The 23271-nt window shown below is 42.0% G+C and overlaps 1 protein-coding gene across 1 annotated transcript in view; it reads left to right on the top strand.

Annotated features, from left to right (window-relative positions):
• Positions 1 to 23271, top strand: part of lgi2a (leucine-rich repeat LGI family, member 2a) — a 57537-nt gene that overhangs the window by 1792 nt on the left and 32474 nt on the right. The window lies entirely within an intron of this gene.

Raw genomic sequence — 23271 nt, 5'->3', positions numbered from 1 at the left:
TGCAGATAACAGCTGCCAAATGGTTGCCCACACTCACAAATGAAGAATGGGGTTCCAATCCCACCACGGCAGACGGTGGAATTTGAATTCAATAAAAAATATCTGGAATTAAGAATCTACTGATGACCATGAAACCATTGTTGATTGTCAGAAGAACCCATCTGGTTCACTAATGTCCTTCAGGAAAGGAAATCTGCCGTCCTTACCTGGTCTGGCCTACATGTGACTCCAGAGTTACAGCAATGTGGTTGACTCTCAACTGCCCTCGGGCAACTAGGGATGAGCAATAAATGTTGGCCAGCCAGTGCTGCCCATGTCCCACAACTGAATTTTTAAAAAATGAACAATTGAATAAAGTTCACTTCCCACAGAATTCTGCATGAGTTACAATAATTCAGAAAATAAGTAAAGACAAAATGGGAGAGAATTAGTCACTGCAGGAAGCCTATGGATTGTGCCACATTGTAAATACATACAAGAATCATAAAGAAAACAATGAACCAAACAAAACTGAATTCTTACTCTAGAACTTTGGGGAATAATATAGCACTTCTCTGTCAAAAATAAAGACAATCTTTATCAAATCTGGTTGAGACTCTCCATATCTGTCATTAATGATTGTAAATAGGGTGAAATTTATTATAAGTACAAGCCCAATATATAGTAAAGATGTAGTTACAGCCTTGTGATGATGGTAGACATGTAGTCACACGAGGAACTGACAAGCTTCAATGGATGCAGGGTGGCAAACAACTGTAGAAGAAAAAGATTGAGTGACAGAGTACAGGCTACAACAGAAAATCTCAAATAATCATGAGTAGATTATGAGTTGCACAAATGGAAGAATATTTTTGCTTAAAGGTCAGAACCTTTCCATAAAAGAAGATAAAGTGAAGGTGATACCAAGAAAGCCAAACAGAATGCAATAAATGTAACAAAAATAGAAAATGCTGGAAAATCTCAGCAAGTCTGACAGCATCTGTAGAGAGAAAACAGAGCTAACTTTTCGACTTTGGATGACTCTTTGTTAGAACAATGAATGTTACCATGTGCCTTGTCTAAGTAATTTGTAGAGAAATAAATTACATTTAAAAGGAAAAATCTGGAGCCAAGGGTAAATAGTTGAAACAGAAAGGAAAACTAGAAAACAGAGAGAAAAGGCAGGTAAAGAAAATAACCTTATAAATGCAGAACATACTGAATTAACAGGTTAAAACCACACACGAGACTTAAGTACTTTAGGAAATAATCATATGCTTTTTAAAATCTTGAGTAGGTGTTCAACCAATCTTTGATTTTATTTGTCCTTGGCATGTGAATATCTCTGGTGAGACCAGCATTTATTGCCCATTCCGAATTGCTCTTGAGCAGGATGAGAATGAGCTTTCTTCTTGGCAATATTTGCAATTAATTTATCCACAATGGTAATCTTTGAAAGGTGAACTAATTTTTAAAAATTGAGAACAGAAAATTTTGAAACCTCAGTCAGAATAAAGTAAAATAATTTTAAAGAAAAAGGCAAGTAGGGAATGTAAAAGCAACACACTATGAATAAGGAATGAACTTAGCCAAAGTATGAATTGTTTTTATGACAAGTTTATGTTCAAGTTTTAAACTATTGCAGGAAATAGTTTTCATGTTCAGAATGTAGCAAGAATTGATTAACCAATAAAGGCTATCTTGCTGATGGCAAATATATTGTGATAAATGGAAAGCAAGAACTAGGCTGAGTAGCCCCATCAGTAACAGATGGAAATGGTCTATCTTCTCTCATCTACAAGAAGAAGACAGAGACTAAAGAGAGAAATATCAAAGGACGTTTTGTCATAGACAGCCCAATATTCTTAATTTCTTAAGTGTTCCTACAACCTCACCCTTAGTCTACACTGTAGGCAATTCTCACTAACCTGCCTGCTGCAGAAGCATCTGTCATTTACAGTATCGGTAGGAGCAACAATCACACAATCTTGTGGAGTCAAAGGTCCATCTTTGCATTGAAGATACACACCATCATGTTGCGTGGCATGACCACTGTGCTAAATGGGATAGATTTCAAATAGCTCGAGCAAATCAAGTCTGGGCAACCATGAGGCATTGTGGATCATCAACAGTAGTAGAACTGTACACACCCACAATGTGTAATCTCATGACGCAGCATATCCTCCACTGTGACATTACCATCAAGCCAGGGATCAATCCTGGTGTTCAATGAAGGGTGGAGGAAGGCATGCCAGGAACAGCAGCAGGCATACCTAAAAATGAGTGTCAACCTGGTGAAGCTACAGCATTGGATTACTTGCATGCCAAACTGCATAAACAGCAAGTGATTGACAGAACTAAGCAATTCCACTACCAATAACCATAAGACTTACGATGTAGGAGCAGAAGTAGGCCATTTGGCCCAAAATGTCTGTCTCACCATTCAATGATGATCAGATCTAAGCTCTGCAGTTCTGCCACATCCAATCTGGTGGTGGACAATTATACGACTCATTTAATCTCAATGGTGTGAAGAATTTATGAAGGTAATGAAATGTCTGCTCCCCAATTACTGTAGCTACTGCCCGTGTGTCTACTTCTATTTTAAGAGGACTGCCATTTACCATTGAGGCTATCTCTGTAGGGGGCACTTTACTCACTTGGACCTGGGTTAGGATAAACGATTCGGGCCCTTGTCAGGCTCCTCAGCCAGTTTCTTCACAAGTGTTAAACTGATCATTGTGGAGTTTTTGTACATTTTGTCCTGACAGGTTTGCTCTGCACCACGTTTGTAAATAATCCTTTTTGTTGCATCTGAAACACACGTAATTTCTACACCGGCAAGCTTCTTGGGAGAGCCCTCCCCCACACCGATAACAAGCTTCTGCCCTCGATGCTCTATCCCTTTTATTGGACTCTTCAGTACCTGCACTCAGCACAGCTGTTTCATGCCATAAGTGCTTTACTTTGCTTGGCATATCTTGCAATTCGCTTACACATTGTTCTGCATATTCAGTTGCCGGGGTCAGCGGCTTTCTCCAGAGAAATTTTGGTCTCAGCCAATAACTTTTTTTGTATAATTAGGCTGTTTATACCACAGACCAAATGGTCCCCCAACATTTCTCTGAAAGCTGGGCCATACTCGCAATGCTCTGCTAATCCTCCCAATCTGGCCATGAAAACTGAGACTGTTTCCCCTGGTTCTTGGACTACTGAGTGAAATTTGCATTTCAACATAATGATGGAGGGTTGGGGGTTAAAATTATTCTTAACCAACTCAACTATCTGGTCAAAGGATTGGCTGTCAGGAGCATCAGGCAGTGTTAAACTTCTGATTAAACTGTAAGTCTGTGGGCCAGAAATTGGGAGCAGAATAACCTTCTGCTTTTCTTCAGTTGTTATCTCATTAGCTACAAAAAAGTAATGTATACCTCAATATACTGGCCCCACTTTTCTACTTCGAGGGTGACATATTCTAATTTCCTGATCAAAGGCATTTTAACACTGCCCCTGTATTTTACTTTTTCTTATCTTCAACACTCCAATCTCTTTTCCTCTATTTGTGCACTGCAATCCCCAAGAAACTTGGAAAGACTTTCCTCGTCACCAGTGTAACAAGGGTGACTCGATGAGACTTCAGAACAAGAAGGCTTTATTGCCAACACACTGGTTAACTATAGACACTAATATGGTCAGACGGAATAACAATGTGATTGTATACTACTTCTTCCTGGCTCCAACTGCTGAATCTTCCTGACCCAAGGTACACACCCTTGCAGTCAATTGATAAACTTCCCGCTTCAACACTCCATAAAGTCTGGCCCGACCATGTGGCCCTCAGGGAACGCCTCCTTAAAGGGGCCATGCTACCACAAAATTCGACTCTGACTTCAAGGACTCCTTGTGAAATAAGTTCGGACCATTGGACTTCAACCCTAATGGGCATGGACCTATGTCACAAAACTGTCCCCAAAAGATATCTCAGGATAAATGATGTGGAAAAGGGGAAGATGTAATTCTGGTGCAGAAGGGATGGGAATGATGGTGGGGGTGGTGGTGGGGGGGGAGGGGGGGAGGTTCCTTTTCTGAGGCAGAAGTTACTGTCACTAACTACAGAGAGTTTTACTCTGTGGCAGACTATCTGATCTGGGAGTGATTGAATCTTACACTAGGTTGCTAGGATGGGAATGTTTCATTGCCCAGTACTAACATTCATTCATCTTAGTCAGCACATTCTTTAAATAAGAAAGACAGCAGTCATTAAAAATATGCATTGCTTGAATACTGAAATTACTTTGATGTAAGCATATTTTTAATTACAGATTATCTCTAACAAAGTTTTCATATAAAATTGTCATTAAATATTACAGAATATCCTACTGAATGGAATTAACTATATAGGTAATTTATTCATGAGGAAGGGGAAGTTAATTTATCAATTATTTTTTGTTTATTCAGTTGCTAATCCAAACACAGGAATGTAGATTGCTTAATTTTCAATTCCCAATTTACTATGCCCCACTAATTTGCTTCCAAACTGAGTGCTACATTCAAGGACTATAAATTTTTGCTGATTCTAAACTCACAGTTGCCACAGCATGGATTTGTAAAAGGTAAATCATGTCTCACTGATGTAGTTGAATTTTTGGGGCAGTCGCTAATGATGCCTATGGATGTTTTTTGTATACCTGCACTTCCAGCAGTCTTCTAATAACATATTATGAGCAAAAATGAAAGCAAACAGAATTGGACAATTGGGAATTATGAGACAAAGAGTAGGGATAAAGGGAACATTCTCTGATTGGTGAGATGTGACAGTCATGTTGTCCCTGCATTGGGACCATCTTATACAAATACAACCAAACTGGTTGAGTATCAGCCTGCAAATTCTTCCAACACACACGAATGGCAGGCGAGTGGGTGAGATTCCAGATGATGGGAAAAACATTGGACGCTCTACCATCACAACCCATAGCTCCAGACTAGAATGTGTATGTAAAAAGTGCATGTTGCCACAGCAACTTGGACTTCCTGGGTGAACTATGATATACCACGACCACAACAAGAGAGATAACATGTGCTTCAGCTAATATTATCTGGACTATTGTGTTCAGTTTTAGGCACTAGACCTTAAAAAGATCGAGGGGTGCAGTATAGTGGTGGTGGGAGGAGGGATGTAGTGTAGATTCACCAGAATGTTATCAAGACTTAAAGAATTAAGTTATGAGGACAGATTGTATCAACTTTGTTTACATTCTTAAAAGTTTAGGAAGTTAAGGGGGGTCTAATTGAATTATTTAAAATCCTAAAGGGATTTGAAAGAGTAGATATAGAGAATCAACTCCTTTAGTGGAGGAATCCAGAATAAACGGGCATAATTTTACAGAGCTTGGTCACATAGGGATGAAATTAGAAGCAATTTGTCACACACACTGTTGCAGAAATATGGAACTCTTGCCTAGAGTGCTGTGGACTGTATGGGTGGGATTTTACGACCTCGCTCAGGCGAGACCGGAAATTCCCACCTGAGGTCAACAGGCATTGCTGTTGTCCACCCCTTGCCTGCTCCGATTCCATGGTGGGCAGGGTGGGTAAAATAGGCGTATGTCTATTTGAATTTTTAAGGCTTGTGTTAGTTATTAAGGGATATGGAGTAAAGACAGGTAAATGGAATTGAGGCATGGACCAGCCATGATCTAATTTAATGGTGGGATAGGCTCAAAGGGTTGAATCATCGACTTCTGTTCCAGTGTTCCTAATTAATGTTTCACCTGTCTTTTTCTATCCATTCAAGGGATGTTGTGGGTGTTGCTGGTTAGGTCAGCATTTATTGCGCATCCCTAATTGCCTTTAAGAAGGTGGTGGTGAGCTCCTTCTTGAACCATTGTAGTCTAGGTGCTGTTAGGGAGGGAGGCCCAGGATTATGACCCAGTGACAGTGAAGAAAGAGCAATATATTTCCAGGTCAGGATGGTCAGTGGCTTTAAGAGGAACTTTCAGGTGGTGCTGTTCTAATGTGTCTGCTGCCCTTGTCCTTCTAGATAGAAGTGGCCATGGATTTGGAAGATGCTGCTTAATGAGCCTTAGTGGATTGCTGCAGTGCATCTTGTAGATGATACACACTGCTGCCACTGTGCGTTAGTAGTTGAGCAAGTGAAGTTTGTGGATGGGGTCTCTATTAAGTGGACTGCTTTGTCCTGGATGGTGCTGAGCTTCTTGAGTATTGTTGGAGCGCACTCATTCGGACAAGTGGAGAGTATTCCAGTACAGTCTTGACTTGTGCATTGTAGATGTTGGACATGCTTTGGGAGTCAGGAGATTAGTTACTCACCACTTGATTCCTAGCCTTTGACCTGCTCTGGTAGCCACAGTATTTATATAGTGAATCTAGTTCAGTTTCTGGTCAATGGTAACCACCAGGATGTTGAGAGTGGGGGATTCAGTGATGGTAATGCCTTTCTGCAGTCCATGGCGTGTTTTACACCACTCCTCCGGTGAGGGGCCGATAAGATCGGAACTTGAAATCTTGCTGGCGTGAATCACCCTCTCTGGATTTTGAGCACATACCGCCATTCCTCCAGATGGCGATTGAGGGCTCAAAATTGCCCCATATTGCCTACTGTTGCAAAGTTGAGAAGAATGTTAGAATTTGTTGTTTGTAAAATTATTTAAAAATTGTAAAATGCTAAGAGGTGAAAGTATTGCATGGTCCTTTTAAAAAGGTGGTGTTTTTTCTGTGCTTAGAAAGTTAATAAAAATGCAAGGACACAAGGAGCCCAGAATGAAACATTTGTTTCAGAAGGCCAAGCAGCAGGGTTGCCTTGGTAATAGGCTTTTTGACTTTTTTTGAATTAAGCCAATCGATTTGAACCAGAACAGGCTTTTGAATTTAACCAATCAGTTTAAATCAGGCACTAGGATACCAGCAACCTATTAGATTTAAATTTGATTGTTTTGGCAACCTGAGACCAATCCTATTGTGGGGGATGTTGATAAACAGCTTTGTTTAGTAGGGCATGATTGGCTTAAGCAGATTAAACTGGACAGGTTAGAAATATTAAATGTGTGAGACGGAGGTTTTCAGGAGCTGCTATATAACTATCCCAATGTCTTCCAAAATTAATTAGGACGGAAAAGGAAGCTAAAGCTAAAATATATTTGAATCTGGAGGCAACCCCAAAATTTTTCAGGGTTCGTCCTGTGCCTTAAGGTTGAAGTTGAGCTCGAGTGACTGGAAGAAATGAAGGATGTACATGAAGCCTGTCCAATTTTTAGAATGGGCAGCACCCATAGACCCTGTCCTAAAACCAGAATTTGTGGGGACTATAAATTGACGATTATTAGAGGAGCTCAAACAGACAGATACGCCATTCCTAAAATTGAGGACCCCAATGCCAAACTAGCAGGAGGTTTAATATACACCAAGTTAGACCTCAGTCTAACCAGCAGTTGGAATTGGACAAAGACTCACAGAGATTGGTATCCATCAGCACTCACAATACCAATATAAACGCCTACCTTTTGGAGTCTCATTAGCTTGCGCCATTTTCCAACATATGATGGAAAGTCTATTACAAGGCACCCTGAATGTTGTGATTTATCTCAACGGCATTCTAATTACAGGAGCCTGACCTGAAGAACACAGATCAAACTTGAAGAAAGTTTTGAAGTGATTTAAGGAAGCAGTGGTTAGGCTTAAATAGGAGAAATATACTTTTCAAGCAGATAGAGTCATAGAGGTTTACAGCATGGAAACAGGCCCTTCGGCCCAACTTGTCCATGCCGCCCTTTTTAAAAAAAATCCTAAGCTAATTCCAATTGCCCGCATTTGGCCCATATCCTTCCATATCCATCGTACCCATGTAACTTTTCTAAATGCTTTTTAAAAGATAATTTGTACCCGCCTCTACTACTACCTCTGGCAGCTTGTTCCAGACACCCACCACCCTCTGTGTGAAACAATTGCCCCTCTGGACACTTTTGTATCTCTCCCCTCTCACCTTAAACCTATGCCCTCTAGTTTTAGACTCCCCTATCTTTGGGAAAAGATATTGACTATCTACCTTGTCTATGCCCATCATTATTTTATAGACCTCTATAAGATCACCTTTCAGCCTCCTACGCTCCAGAGAAAAAAGTCCCAGTCTATTCAGCCTCTCCTTATAACTCAATCCATCAAGTACCGGTAGCATCCTAGTAAATCTTTTCTGCACCCTTTCTAGTTTAATAATATCCTTTCTATAATAGGGTGACCTGAATTGCACACAGTATTCCAAGTGTGGCCGTACCAATGTCTTGTACAACTTTAACAAGACGTCCCAACTCCTGTATACAATGTTCTGACCGATGAAACCAAGCATGCCGAACGCCTTCTTCACCACTCTGTCCACCTGTGATTCCACTTTCAAGAACATAAGAAATAGGAGAAGGAGTAGGCCATCTAGCCCCTCGAGCCTACCCCACCATTCAACAAGATCATGGCTGATCTGAAGCGAATCAGTTCCACTTACCCGCCTGCTCCCCATATCCCTTAATTCCCTTATCGATCAGAAATCTATCTACCCGTGATTTAAACATATTCAACGAGGTAGCCTCCACCACTTCAATGGGCAGAGAATTCCAGAGATTCATTACCCTCTGAGAGAAGAAGTTCCCCCTCAACTCTGTTCTGAACCAGCCCCCACTTATTTTGAGGCTGTGCCCTCTAGTTCTGGTTTCCCTTCTAAGTGGAAAGAATCTCTCTACCTCTACCCTATCCAGCCCCTTCATTATCTTATATGTCTCTATAAGATCACCCCTCAGCCTTCTAAACTCCAACGAGTACAGACCCAATCTGTTCAATCTCTCCTCATAAGCTACACCCCTCATCTCCGGTATCAACCTGGTGAACCTTCTCTGCACTCCCTCCAAGGCCAATATATCCTTTCGCAAATAAGAGGACCAAAACTGCACACAGTACTCCAGTTGCGGCCTCACCAGTGCCTTGTATAGTTGCAGCAAGACCTCCCTGCTTTTATATTCTATCCCCCTCGCGATAAAGGCCAACATTCCATTCGCCTTCTTGATCACCTGCTGCACCTGCAGACTGAGTTTTTGAGATTCGTGCACAAGGACCCCCAGGTCCCTCTGCACAGTAGCATGATGTAATTTTTCTCCATTTAAATAATATTCCAATTTACTATTATTTCTTCCAAAGTGGATAACCTCACATTTGCCAACGTTATATTCCACCTGCCAGATCCTCGCCCATTCGCTCAGCCTATCAAAATCTCGCTGCAGACTTTCCGTGTCCTCCACGCAATTCGCTTTCCCACTCATCTTCGTGTCATTAGCAAACTTTGATACCCTATACTCAGTCCCCTCCTCCAGATCATCTATGTAAATGGTAAACAGTTGGGGCCCCAGCACCGATCCCTGCGGCACGCCACTGGTCACCAACTGCCAACCAGAAAAGCACCCATTTATTCCAACTCTCTGCTTCCTGTTAGATAGCCAATCCCCAATCCACGCCAACACCTTACCCCCAACTCCGTGTACCCCAATCTTCTGCAGCAACCTTTTGTGAGGCACCTTATCGAATGCCTTCTGGAAATCCAAAAACACCACATCCACCGGTTCCCTCTGCCAACTGCACTCGTTACATCTTCATAAAAATCCAGTAAATTCGTCAAACACAACTTTCCCTTCATGAATCCATGCTGCGTCTGCTTGATCGAACCATTCTTATCCAGGTGCTCTGCTATTTCCTCTTTAACGATGGACTCCAGCATCTTCCCAACTACGGACGTTAAGCTAACCGGCCTGTAGTTACCCGCCTTTTGTCTACTTCCTTTTTTAAACAGCGGCGTAACAGTAGCTGTTTTCCAATCAGCCGGCACTACCCCAGAGTCCAGCGAATATTGATAAATAACTACTAACGCATCTGCTATTACCTCAGCCATTGCTATCAGTACCCTGGGATGCACTCCATCCGGGCCCGGGGACTTGTCTACCTTCAGTCCCATTAGTCTACCAAGCACTACCTCTTTAGTAACAGTAATTGTATTAAGGACCTCACCTCCCACCAACTCTCGATCTCTAATATTCGGTAAACTATTTGTGTCTTCCACCGTGAAGACCGACACAAAGAACTTATTTAAAGTCTCAGCCATTTCCTCGTTTTCCACTATTAAATCTCCCCTCTCGTCCTTCAAGGGTCCAACATTCACTCTAGCCACTCTATTCCTTTCTATATATTTGTAAAAACTTTTACTATCATTTTTTATATTTTGAGCTAGTTTAATTTCATAATCTATCTTTCCTTTCTTAATCGCTTTCTTAGTCGTTCTTTGGTGTTTTTTAAAGCTTTCCCAATCCACTAATTCTCCACTATTTTTGGCCACTCTGTACGCATCTGTTTTTATTTTAATACTCTCCTTTATTTCTTTTGTTATCCACGTCTGGTTATCCCTTTTCTGATGTGGAGATGCTGGCGTTGGACTGGGGTAAACACAGTAAGAAGTTTAACAACACCAGGTTAAAGTCCAACAGGTTTATTTGGTAGCAAAAGCCACACAAGCTTTGGGAGCTCCAAGCCCCTTCTTCAGGTGAGTGGGAATTCTGTTCACAAACAGGGCATATAAAGACACAAACTCAATTTACATGAATAATGGTTGGAATGCGAATACTTACAACTAATCAAGTCTTTATGAAACGTTGTTTTGTTTCTTAAAGACTCGATTAGTTGTAAGTATTCGCATTCCAACCATTATTCATGTAAATTGAGTTTGTGTCTTTATATGCCCTGTTTGTGAACAGAATTCCCACTCACCTGAAGAAGGGGCTTGGAGCTCCCAAAGCTTGTGTGGCTTTTGCTACCAAATAAACCTGTTGGACTTTAACCTGGTGTTGTTAAACTTCTTACGGTGTTTATCCCTTTTCTTACAGGAGCTATGAACATGTACCCCTCGATCTCTTTGTTCTGTAACTCTCCCCAACACCCTACCATTAACTGAGTAAGTCCTGCCCTGGTTCAATCTACCAAAATGCATCACCTCGCATTTGTCTAAATTAAACTCCATCTGCCATTCGTCAGTCCACTGGCCCAATTGATCAAGATCCCGTTGCAATTGGAGATAGCTTTCTTCACTGTCCACTATGCCACCAATCTTGGTGTCATCTGCAAACTAACTAACCTTGCCCCCTATATTCTCATCCAAATCATTAATATAAATGACAAATAACAGTGGGCCCAGCACTGATCCCTGAGGCACACCGCTGGTCACAGGCCTCCAGTTTGGAAAACAATTCTCTACAACCACCCTCTGGCTTCTGTCAAGAGCCACTTTTGTATCCATTTAGATACCTCACCCTGGATCCCCGTGAGATTTATCTTTATGCAACAACCTACCATGCAGTACCTTGTCAAAGGCCTTGCTAAAGCCCATGTAGACAACATCAACTGCACTGCCCTCATCTACCTTCTTGGTTACCCCTTCAAAAAACTCAATTAAATTTGTGAGACATGATTTTCCACTCACAAAGCCATGCTGACTGTCCCTAATCAGTCCTTGCATCTCTAAATGCCTGTAGATCCTGTCTCTCAAAATACCTTCCAACAATTTACCCACCACAGATGTGAGGCTCACTGGCCTGTAGTTCCCAGGCTTTTCCCTGCAGCCCTTTTTAAACAAAGGCACAACATTTGCCGCTGTCCAATTTTCAGGCACCTCACCCGTGACTATCAATGATTCAAATATCTCGGCTAGGGGACCCGCAATTTCCTCCCTAGCCTCCCACAACGCCCTGGGATATACTTCATCAGGTCCAGGGGATTTATCTACCTTGATGCACTTTAAGACTTCCAGGACCTCCTTCTCTGTAATATGTACACTCCTCAAGAAAGCACTATTTTTTTCCCTAAGTTCCCCAACATCCATGCTTTTCTCAACAGTAAATACTGATGAGAAATATTCATTTAGGATCTCACCCATCTCTTGTGGATCCGCACATAGATGTCCTTGTTGATCCTTAAGAGGCCCTACTCTCTCCCTTGTTACTCTTTAGCCCTTTATGTATTTGTAGAAGCTCTTTGGTTCTCCTTTACCTTAGCTGCCAAAGCAATTTTGTGTCCCCTTTTTGCCCTCCTGATTTCTCTCTTAACTCTACTCCTACACCCCCTATACTCTTCAAGGGATTCACTTGATCCCCGCTGCCTATGCATGTCATGTGTCGCTTTCTTCTTTTTGACCAGGGCCTCAATGTCCCGAGTCATCCAGGGTTCCCGATTTCTGCCAGCCTTGTCCTTCACTCTAAGAGGAACGTGTTTACCCTGAACCCTGGTTAACACACTTTTGAAAGCGTGCTACTTACCAGACGTCCCTTTGCCTTCCCACAGACTCCCCCAATTAATTTTTGAAAGTTCCTGCCTGATACCATCAAAATTGGCCTTGCTCCAATTTAGAATATTAACTTTTGGGACAGACCTATCATTCTCCATAGCTATCTTAAAACTAATAGAATTATGGTCACTGGTCCCAAAGTGATCCCTCACTAACACTTCTGTCACCTGCCCTTCCCTATTTCCCAAGAGGAGCTCAAGTTTTGCCCAGTCTCTAGTCGGGCCATCCACATACTGAATGAGAAATTCCTCCTGAATACACTCAACAAATTTCTCTCCATCCAACCCTCTAATACTATGGCTGTCCCAGTCAATGTTGGGAAAATTAAAATCTCCGACTATTACTACCCTATTTATCTTGGAGCTATCTGTAATCTCCTTACATATTTGCTCGTCAATTTCCCACTGACTATTTGGGGGCCTATAGTACAACCCTATCATAGTGATTTCCCCCTTCTTGTTTCTCAGTTCTACCCATATAGACTCAGTGGCCGAACCCTCGGATATATCCCCTCTCAGTACGGCCGTGATGCTTTCCCTAATCAAAAGTGCAACTCCCCCTCCTCTCTTACCTCCTGTTCTATCTTTCCTGTAGTATCTGTACCCTGGAACATTAAGCTGCCAGTCCTGTCCCTCCCTATGAATTTACCTGTTTAGCTTTTAAAGATTTGCACCCTTTGTTAAGCAGAGGGTTGGCATGGAGCAGGTTGTTGGTGATCCGAACACCGAGAAACTTTTGAGGAGATGACCAAGTGTGCAGACAAGGGTTGATGTTTTTATATGGATTTCAGCAAAGTCTTTGACAAGGTCCCATGTAGGAGACTTAGAAAGAAGGTAAATTCGCATGGGATACAGGGTAATTTGATAAAGTGGATTCAAAACTGGCTCAGTTATAGGATGAAAGGATGTCCCGAGGCATGGTACATTGGGGAAACCATGCAGACGCTACGACAACGGATGAATGAACACCGCTCGACAATCACCAGGCAAGACTGTTCTCTTCCTGTGGGGGAGCACTTCAGCAGTCACGGGCATTCAGCCTTGGATCTTCAGGTAAGCGTTCTCCAAGGCGGCCTTCACGACACACGACAGCGCAGAGTCACTGAGCAGAAACTGATAGCCAAGTTCCGCACACATGAGGACGGTCTAAACCGGGATGTTGGATTTATGTCACATTATCAGTAACCCCCACAGCTTGACTCCTGGACTTGCACAATTTCACAAGCTGTACTGTCTGGAGACAATACACATCTCTTTAACCTGTGTTGAATGCTCCCTCCACCCACATTGTCTGTGCATTTAAGACCTGGCTGGCTGTAGAGATTTGCATTCTAATCAGTATTCTGTAATTTGATTTCTGTGTCTGTGCCCTGTTTGAGAACAGAGACCACTCCATCTGACGAAGGAGCATTGCTCCGAAAGCTTATGGTATTTGCTACCAAATAAACCTGTTGGACTTTAACCTGGTGTTGTGAGACTTCTTACTCAGTTATAGGAGACAGAGGATGATGATAGAAGGCTGCTTTAGTGACTGGAAACCATTGTCCAGTGGCGTACCACAGGGATCTGTGTTAGGCCCCCTATTATTCGCATTTATATAAATGACTGATGACTATGTGGGGGGTAGGATTAGTGAGTTTGCAGATGACACAAAGATTGGCCGTGTGGTTAACAGTGAGGCGGAGTGTCTTGGGCTTCAAGAAGATATAGACGGAATGGTCAAATGGGCAGATAAGTGGCAGATGGAATTTAACCCTGAAAAGTGTGATGTGATACACTTTGGAAGGAGTAATTTGATAGGAAAGTACTCAATGAATGGTAGGACACAAGGAAGTTCTGTGGAACAAAGATACCTTGGCATGTTTGTCCACAGATCTCTGAAAGTGAAAGGGCATGTTGGTAGGATGATGAAAAAGGCATATAGGACACTTGCCTTTATCAGTCGAGGCATAGATTTCAAAAGCAGAGAAGTCATGTTGGAATCATAAAACTTTAGTGAAGCTAGATTACTGTGTGCAGTTCTGGTTGCACATGATCAGAAGGATGTGATTGCACTGGAGGGAGTGCAGAGGTAATTCACCAGGATGCTGCCTGGGATGGAACATTTAAGTTATGAAGAGAGGTTGGATAGGCTTAGGTTGTTTTCATTGGAGCAGAAAAGACTGAGGGGGCAACCTGATTGAGGTGTATAAGATTATGAGAGACATGGGCAGAGTGGATAAGGAGCAGCTGTTCCCCTTAGTTGAAGGGTCAGTCACAAGAGGACATAGGTTCAAGATGAGGGGCAGGAGGTTGAGGGAGGATGTGAGGAAAAACCTTTTTATGCAGAGGGTGGCGACAGTCTAGAATGCACTGCCTGGGAGGGTGGTAGAGATGGGTTGCCTCACATCTTTTCAAAAGTATCTGGATGATCACTTGGCACATCATAACATTCAGGGCTATGGGCCAAGTGCTGGCAGACGGGATTAGATGGGATTTCAGGTGCTTCTAATGTGTGGGTGTGGACTTGATGGGCCGAAGGGCTCTTCTGTGCTGAATGATTCCATGATTCTATGAACTTGAAACTTTCGACCATTCCCACTTCATCACTGTTGATGCAAACAGGGGCATGCCCTCCACTACACTTCCTGAAATCGATGACTATCTCCTTCGTTTTACTGACATTGAGGGAGAGATTTCATCAGATTCTCTATCTCTTTCCTGTATTCTGTCACAATATTGTTTGAGATCTGACTCACTGCGGTGGTGTCATCAGCAAACTTGAAAATGGAGTTGGAGCGGAATTTGGCCACATAATCGTATGTGCATTAAGAGTATGGTAAGAGGCTGAGGTCACAGCCTTGCGGGACACCGATGTTGAGGATAATCGTGGAGTAGGTGTCATTACATAGAACAGCACAGGAATAGACCTGTCAGCCTATGATGTTATGCCAAACATGATGCCAAATTAAATCAATCCCTTTTGCCTGCTCTTGGTCCATATTTCTCTATTCCTTGCGTTCCAGATACCTTCCACTCTGTGTAAAAAACTTGCCCTTCACATCTCCTTTGAACGTTCTCCCTCTCACCTTAAGTGTATGCCCCCTAGTATTAGACATTTCAACTCTGGAAAAGGTTCTGACTTTCAACTCTATTTATGCCTCTCATAATTTTAAAGACTTCTATCAGATCTCCCCTCAGCTTCTGGTGCTTCAGAGAAAACAACCCTAGTTTGTCCGGCCTCTCCTTATAGTTCATACCCTCTAATCCAGGCAACATCCTGGTAAACCTCTTCTGCATCTCTCCAAAGCCTCCACATCCTGCCTGTAATGTGGCGACCAGAATTGAATGCAATACTCTAAGTGCGGCCTAACCAAAGTTTTATAAAGTTGCAACATGACATCCTTCCATATCCTTAGTGATTGCGGTCTGTGGGTTAGGAAGTGTAGGATCCAGTTGCAGAGGGAGGAGGCAAGCTTTCGGCCACGGAGTTTGGAGATGAGTTTTGTTGGGATAATGGTGTTGAAGGCTGAGCTGTAGTCAATAAACAGGAATCTGACATAAGTGTCCTTGTTATCCAGGTGTTCCAGGGTTGAGTGCACGGCCAGGGAGATGGCATCTGCTGTGGACCTGTTGTGGTGATAGGTGAACTGTAGTGGATCCAGGCAATCTAGGAGGCCGGAGCTGACGCGCGCCATGGCTAACCTGAGTTTATAAGTTTGCCATTCGCCTCAGCCTGACCTGATTTTTCATATCCAGACGAACCTAGCTTGGAGTTGAGGCAATCTACAAGAGTTCAGAAGTTGCCAGACTGACTAAACTTAATGACAAGTTGTCATGGGGTTTTCCCTAATATTTTTCTGCAAATTGCTGATTATGTTAATGATTTTTTTTTTGCTTTCTCCTTAGGTGACTTCAGGAGTCAGGGGGGAAGGAGTGTAGTGGAGTGGCTCCATTAAGGGGACATTTCCTGAGGGCCACGTGGTCGGGCTGACCCTATGGAGTGTTGAGGTTGGAAGCTTAGCCAATCAAGTGCAAGGGCGTGTATCCCAGGTTGGTAAGGATCGCCAGTTGGAGCCAGGGAGGAGTAGTGTACAGTCGCATAGTTATTCTGACTGACCCTATTTGTATATATAGTTAATCATTGTGTTGGCAATAAACCCTTTTTGTTCTGAAGTCTCATCAAGTTGCTCTCGATTATTACAACATTCATTCCATCCGTCAAGTTGGATTTAAAACTTGATCTGAGTAATGAAAAGATTGTGCCTCTGTTCTACCCAGAGTATTCTTTGATAAAGATTGGGTAAGGGAATTCGAATTTTAATTTTTAAAAACTCTTTCACGGGGCGTGGTTGTCACTGGCTAGGTCAGCATTTATTGTCCATCTCTAACTACCCTTGAGAAGGTGCCTTTTGAACTTCTGCAATCCATGTGGGGTATGTACACCTACTGTGCTGTTAGGGAGGAAGTTCCAGGATTATGACTCAGCAATAATGAAGGAATGACAACATAGTTCCAAGTCAGGATGGTGTATGGCTTCTAGAGGAACTTGCAGGTGTCAGTATTTCTTTGTTGTTCATGTTGGTAGAGGTTGCTGGTTTGGAAGGTGTTGTTGAAGGAGCCTTGAAGAGTCAGTGCCATGCATCTTGCAATAGTACACACTGCTACCACGGTGCTTTTTAAAAATTCATTTAAGAGATGGCTGGACCAGCATTTATTGTCCATCCCTAGTTGCCCTTCAGGAGGTGGTGGTGAGCTGCCTCCTTGAACTGCTGCAGTCCCTGAGGTGTAGACACACCCACAGTGCTGTTAGGGAGGGATTTCCAGCATTTTGATCCAGTGACAATGAAGGAACAGCGATATATAGCCAAGTCAGGATGATGAGTGACTTGGAGGGACCCCACTCCCAGGTTGTGGTGTTCCCAGGTATTTGCTGCTCTTGTCCTTTTAGATGGCAGTGATCAAGGGTTTGGAAGGTGCTGCCGAAGGTACCTTGGTGAGTTATAGAGTCATCGATGTTTACAGCATGGAAACAGGCCTTTCGGCCCAACGTGTCCATGCTGCCATTTTTTTTAAACCCCTAAGCTAATCCCAATTGCCCCCATTTGGCCCATATCCCTCTGTACCCATGTAACTGTCTAAATGTTTTTTAAAAGACAAAATTGTATCCGTCTCTACTACTACCTCTGGCAGCTTGTTCCAGACACTCACCATCCTCTGTGTGAAAAAATTGCCCCTCTGGACACTTTTGTATCTCTCCCTCTCACCTTAAGCCTATGCCCTCTAGTTTTAGACTCCCCTACCTTTGGGAAAAGATATTGACTATCCAGCTGATCTCTGCCCCTCATTATTTTATAGACCTCTATAAGATCACCCCTCAGCCTCCTACGCTCCAGAGAAAAAAGTCCCAGTCTATCCAGCCTCTCCTTATAACTCAAGCCATCACGTCCCGGTAGCATCCTAGTAAATCTTTTCTGCACTCTTTCTAGTTTAATAATATTTTTTCTGTAATAGGTGATCAGAACTGTACACAGTATTCCAAGTGTGGCCGTACCAATGTTTTGTATAACTTTAACAAGACGTCCCAACTCCTGTATTCAATGTTCTGACCGATGAAACCAAGCATGCCGAATGCCTTCTTCACCACTCAATCCACCTGTGACTCCACTTTCAAGGAGCTATGAACATGTACCCCTAGATCTCTTTGTTCTGTAACTCTCCCCAACGCCCTACCATTAACTAAGTAAGTCCTGCCCTGGTTCAATCTACAAAAATGCATCACCTCGCATTTGTCTAAATTAAACTCCATCTGCCATTTGTCAGCCCACTGGCCCAATTGATCAAGATCCTGTTGCAATCGGAGATAACTTTCCTGCAGTGCATCTTGTAGATAGTACACATGGTGATGGAGAGATTGAATGTTTGTGGAAGGGATAACAATCAAGTGGGTTGCTTTGTCCTGAATGGTGTCAAGCTTCTTGAGTGTTGTTGGAGCTTCACATATCCAGGCAAGTGGAGATAATCCATTACATTCCTGACTGTGCCTTGTAGATGGTGAACAGACTTTGGTGAGTTAAGAGGTGAGTTACTCACTGCAGGATTCCTAATCTTTGACTCGCTCTGATAGCCAAAGTATTTATATGGTTCAGTTTCTGGTTAATGATAACTCCCAAGATGTTGGTAATGGGGGATTCAGCGATGGTAATGACATTGAATGTCAAGGGGTGATGGTTAGATCCTTCTTTGTTGGTGATGATCATTGTCTGGCACTTGTTTCCTGCCATTTGTCAGCCCAAACCTGGATATTGTCCACATCTTGCTGCATTTGGACAAGGACTGCTTCAGTATCTGAGGAGTCGCAAATGGTGCTGAATGTTGTGCAATCATCAGTTAACATCCCCACTTCTGACCTTATGATGGAAGGAAGGTCATTGATGAAGCAGTTGAAGATGGTTGGTGCTAAGACACAACCCGGGGGAACTCTTGCAGTAATGTCCTGGAGCTGAGATGATTGACCTCCAATCACCACAAATAGCTTCCTTTGTGCCAGTCATGACTCCAACCAGTGGAGGGTTTTCTTCCTAATTCGGTTTTCTTCCTAATTACCATTGATTACAGTTTTGCGAGGGCTCCTTGATGCTATACTCGGTCAAATGCTCCTTGATATCAACCTCATCTCTGGCATTCAGCTCTTTAGTCCATGTTTGAACCAAGGCTGTAATGAGGTCAGGAGATGAGTGACCCTGATGGAACCCAAATTGAGAATCCTTGAGCACATTATTGCTGAGTAAATCCTGCTTGATAGCACTATAGAATCATAGAATCATAGAAACCCTACAGTGCAGAAAGAGGCCATTTGGCCCATCGAGTCTGCACCGACCACATTCCCACCCAGGCCCTACCCCCTTATCCCTACATATTTACCCCGCTAATCCCTCTAACCTACGCATCTCAGGACACTAAGGGGCAATTTTTTTAGCATGGCCAATCAACCTAACCCGCACATCTTTGGACTGTGGGAGGAAACCGGAGCACCCGGAGGAAACCCACGCAGACATGAGGAGAATGTGCAAACTCCACACAGACAGTGACCCGAGCTGGGAATCGAACCCAGGTCCCTGGAGCTGTGAAGCAGCAGTGCTAACCACTGTGCTACCGTGCCGCCCCACGTGCTGCACTATTGATGACACTTTCCATCACTTTACTAATGATCAAGAATAGACTGATGGGGTGGTAATTGGCTGGATTGATATTGTCCTGTTTCTTGTGTATAGTACATACCTACATAATTTTGAACGTTACAAGGTAGATGCCAGTGTTGTAGCTATACTGGAACAGCTTGGCTAGGGGCAAGTTCTGAACCACAAGTCTTCAGTACTACTGCCAGAATATTGTCAGTGTCCATAGCCTTTGTAACATTCAGTGCCTTCAGCCATTTCTTGATATCACGTGGAGTGAATCGAATTGGCTGCAAACTGACATCTGTGATGCCAGGGACCTCCAGAGGAGACCGAGATGGATCATCCACTTGGCATTCTGGCCGAAGATTATTGCAAATGCTTCAGCCTTATTTTTGCAATGATGTGCTAGGCCTAGGATGGGGATATTTGTGGAGCCGCCTCCTCCAGTGAGTTGTTTTATTAACCACCACCATTCACGGCTGGATGTGCCAGGACTGCAGAGCTTAGATCTGATCCATTGGTTGTGGGATCGCTGAGCTCTGTCGATTACTTGTTGTTTATGCTGTTTGGCACGCAAGTTGTCCTTTTTTTCTGTAGCTTCACCGGATTAACACCTCATTTTTAGGTATGCTTGGTGCTGTTCCTGACATGCCAGGTGGTAGAGGGAGTGGATATTTAAGGTGCCAATCCAGTTGTCTGCATTGTCCTAGACAGTGTCAAACTTCTTGAGTATTATTGGAGCTACACCCATCCAGGTAAGTTTGTTGCATAGAAATTTTATAGTTTCAACTTTCAGAAGTGACAATATAATCTAAGTGGGCATCATTTGACAGTTAAACTTTCTTAAACATCAAATAGTTATTTTTTTTCATTGTTTTTGCAGTTTGCTTTATAGCTCTTCATTGTTAAATATTCCACATCAAAACCAACACTTTGATCGTAAGATTTATTTTGTTTAGTAACAAGGTCTTATTTCCTGTTCAGCTTTTATTTTATTACTGTGACTGATACTTTGGGAAAAAAAGTGATACTTATTATTTTGAATAGATTATATTTATTTGCAGAGAGTCAAGTCTTAGGAGTCTAAAAGACATAGTCCTTATACCAAAGTACTAAAGAGGAAGAACTGTTACATGGGGAAACTAGTTTTCATCACTACTTACTGATGGATATTGTAGCAACAATGATTTTATTGAATGATATGCAATGAATCATCTAACCATTCAAATCAGCAACACAAGCTGTAATTTGAAAGTAAACACATTTTGTTCGTAGATGTACAGTAAATGTTTATTGCCACCTCAACAAATGGCACTTTATTCCCATGCAGTTTATACAAGTAATTTGGGACATCAAAACACACACTGGAGCAAGTTTATGACTATAGATCATTAATGCAATCAATACGAGTAAAAACTTAGAGAGGGGTCCCCAGTAGAAGCTTTGATGTATGCATGCCAGTGACTCAATCTTTCTCAAGGATAATTGACTGAAAAGCTTTGCATTCTCTCACTAATTGCAATGTACTGTTGGCAAAGTCTAGTATGTTGATGATCTGCATTGAATATCCGACTGGAGTGCTGTGAATTTTTAATTCAAACTTTATTCTCTATTGAAAGCAGTAAATCAAATTGGGCAAAATGAGCATGTATTTTATAAATAATGTACAAATTATTGAAATGAAGAAATCAGCAAGACAAGCAACTCTCATAATAACTGAATTTATAAATACTTGTGAATTGTAAAATATTGCCACAGAGAAAATGTAATTGCGCAAAAAATGTTTAAATGTTTCCAAACTTGGCCATATTTTCAACTCATGATAATTATCTTTAGGTTTGGTTTGTATACTAAATCTCTAAATCAATATGACAAAATGGGAAGGGGGCTTGAGAACCATTGGTGAATAATTAATATTTTGTTAATGAAGTATGAGGTGATGCATTTTGGTAGGAAGAACATGGAGAGAAAATTAGAAAATAAGGGGCAAAATTCTTAAAGGGGCGCAGGAGCAGAGGAACCTGGGTGTGTATTTGCATAGATCATCAAAGGTGGCAGGATAGGTGGAGAGAGTATTTAATAAAGTATACAGTATCCTGGGCTTTATTAATTTTTGCATAAAGTACAGAACAAGGAGGTTATGCTGAACCTATAATAGACATTGGTTAGATCTCAGCTGGAGTGTTGCATACAGTTCTGGGTGCCACACTATAGGGAGGATGTGAACACATTTGAGAAAGTGGTGAAGAGGTTTACAAGAATGATTCCAGGGATGAGACGCTTCAGTTATGAGGATAGATTGGAGAAGTCGGGATTGTTCTCCTTAGAGAGAAGAAGTCCAAGAGGAGATTTGATAGAGATGTTCAAAATCACGAGGGGGATGGACAGATAGGGCGAAACTGTCCCCACTCCTAAAAGGATCAAGAATGAGAGGGCACAGATTTAAAGGGAGTTGCAAAAGAAATAAATGTGATGTGAGATTTATTTTACACAGTGAATGGTTCTGGTCTGAAATGCACTGCCTGGAAGTGTGATGGAGGCAGGTTCAATCAAATAATGTAAAAGGAGATTAGATGATTCCTTGAATCAAAACAATGTGCAGGGTAAAGGCAGGGGAATGGCTTTAAGTCAGAATGCTCATTGGGAGAGCTAGTGCAGTTACAATGGGCCAAATGGTTTCCTTCTGCACCATAACAATAAGTTTATACAATTACTGCACATATCCATTCCTTCCTGTGAAAGATCTGCAGTCATAGATACAAGAGCATTAAGATAATATTGTCCAATATTAACATAAGGATACTTAATACGTTCATATGAATTTCATATGAATTTCCTGCTAATTAAATGGCAACATTCATCTTCTTTAACATTAATGGATTAAAAATGTTAAAATAGCAGATAATAATTTCATGTGATTATCTTAAACATTCATATACTAATAATTCCTGGCATAATTTCATAGCCCTGAAGGATAGTTATCTCACTCAGTATCTGATTTAACATTGAGTAATCCCATACAAATGTTAAATGTTTTCCCTTACCTCTTTGATGTTAATTAATTAAAACATCCAATGCAGTAAAAGTGCTGTACTTATTACAGTTATATCTATACATGCTCATACGCAAGGAAAAGAACACTAAGAAAATGAAATATAATAATTCGTTTAGTATCTCTCCATTTAATTTTCTTTAACCTTCTTCCTTCTAAACTGAAGATGTCGAGAAATCAACTTCTGTGCCTGGGTATCATGGACAAACACAGCGTTACGGCTCACCCTTTTGGTTGTTAGCTACTTGAACTAATGGATAGTGCTTTGGCAAACTGCCTTCATCAGTGGGTTCAATTCCCAGCATAACTGCATTTATAGATGACTCCGCAACTATGTCCAGAAAATACAATAATACAGCTACTTTCATGAGATGGAAGAAGCTTATGCTGTGGACATCTGGTTAGGATATTCATTCAATGTCCTTCTGAGATGCCAAGTAGAGAAACAAGGTGCCTCCAACAACAGAGCTTTGAGTGCAGCTTGATGTGATATGTTCCATGGTCTGACACTCCCTGAATGGAGGACACACCAAAGCTGCCAAAAGATTTCAACACCATCCCATCTGGAATCTTTCAGAACCTTTTCATGTTGCCACAGCCACCACAGTTTATGCTTTTGTTCTCGCTGATAACATTATAAGTTATACCTGAAGATTCATAGCATATTACAACCTCTGTGTCATCCCATGCCCCACTCACAAA

This window comes from Mustelus asterias, chromosome 1, assembly GCF_964213995.1.
Source record: "Mustelus asterias chromosome 1, sMusAst1.hap1.1, whole genome shotgun sequence".
NCBI classification, from domain to species: domain Eukaryota; kingdom Metazoa; phylum Chordata; class Chondrichthyes; order Carcharhiniformes; family Triakidae; genus Mustelus; species Mustelus asterias.
Note: the sequence above shows the minus strand (reverse complement) of the source record. Positions and strands in the feature narration are given on the sequence as shown.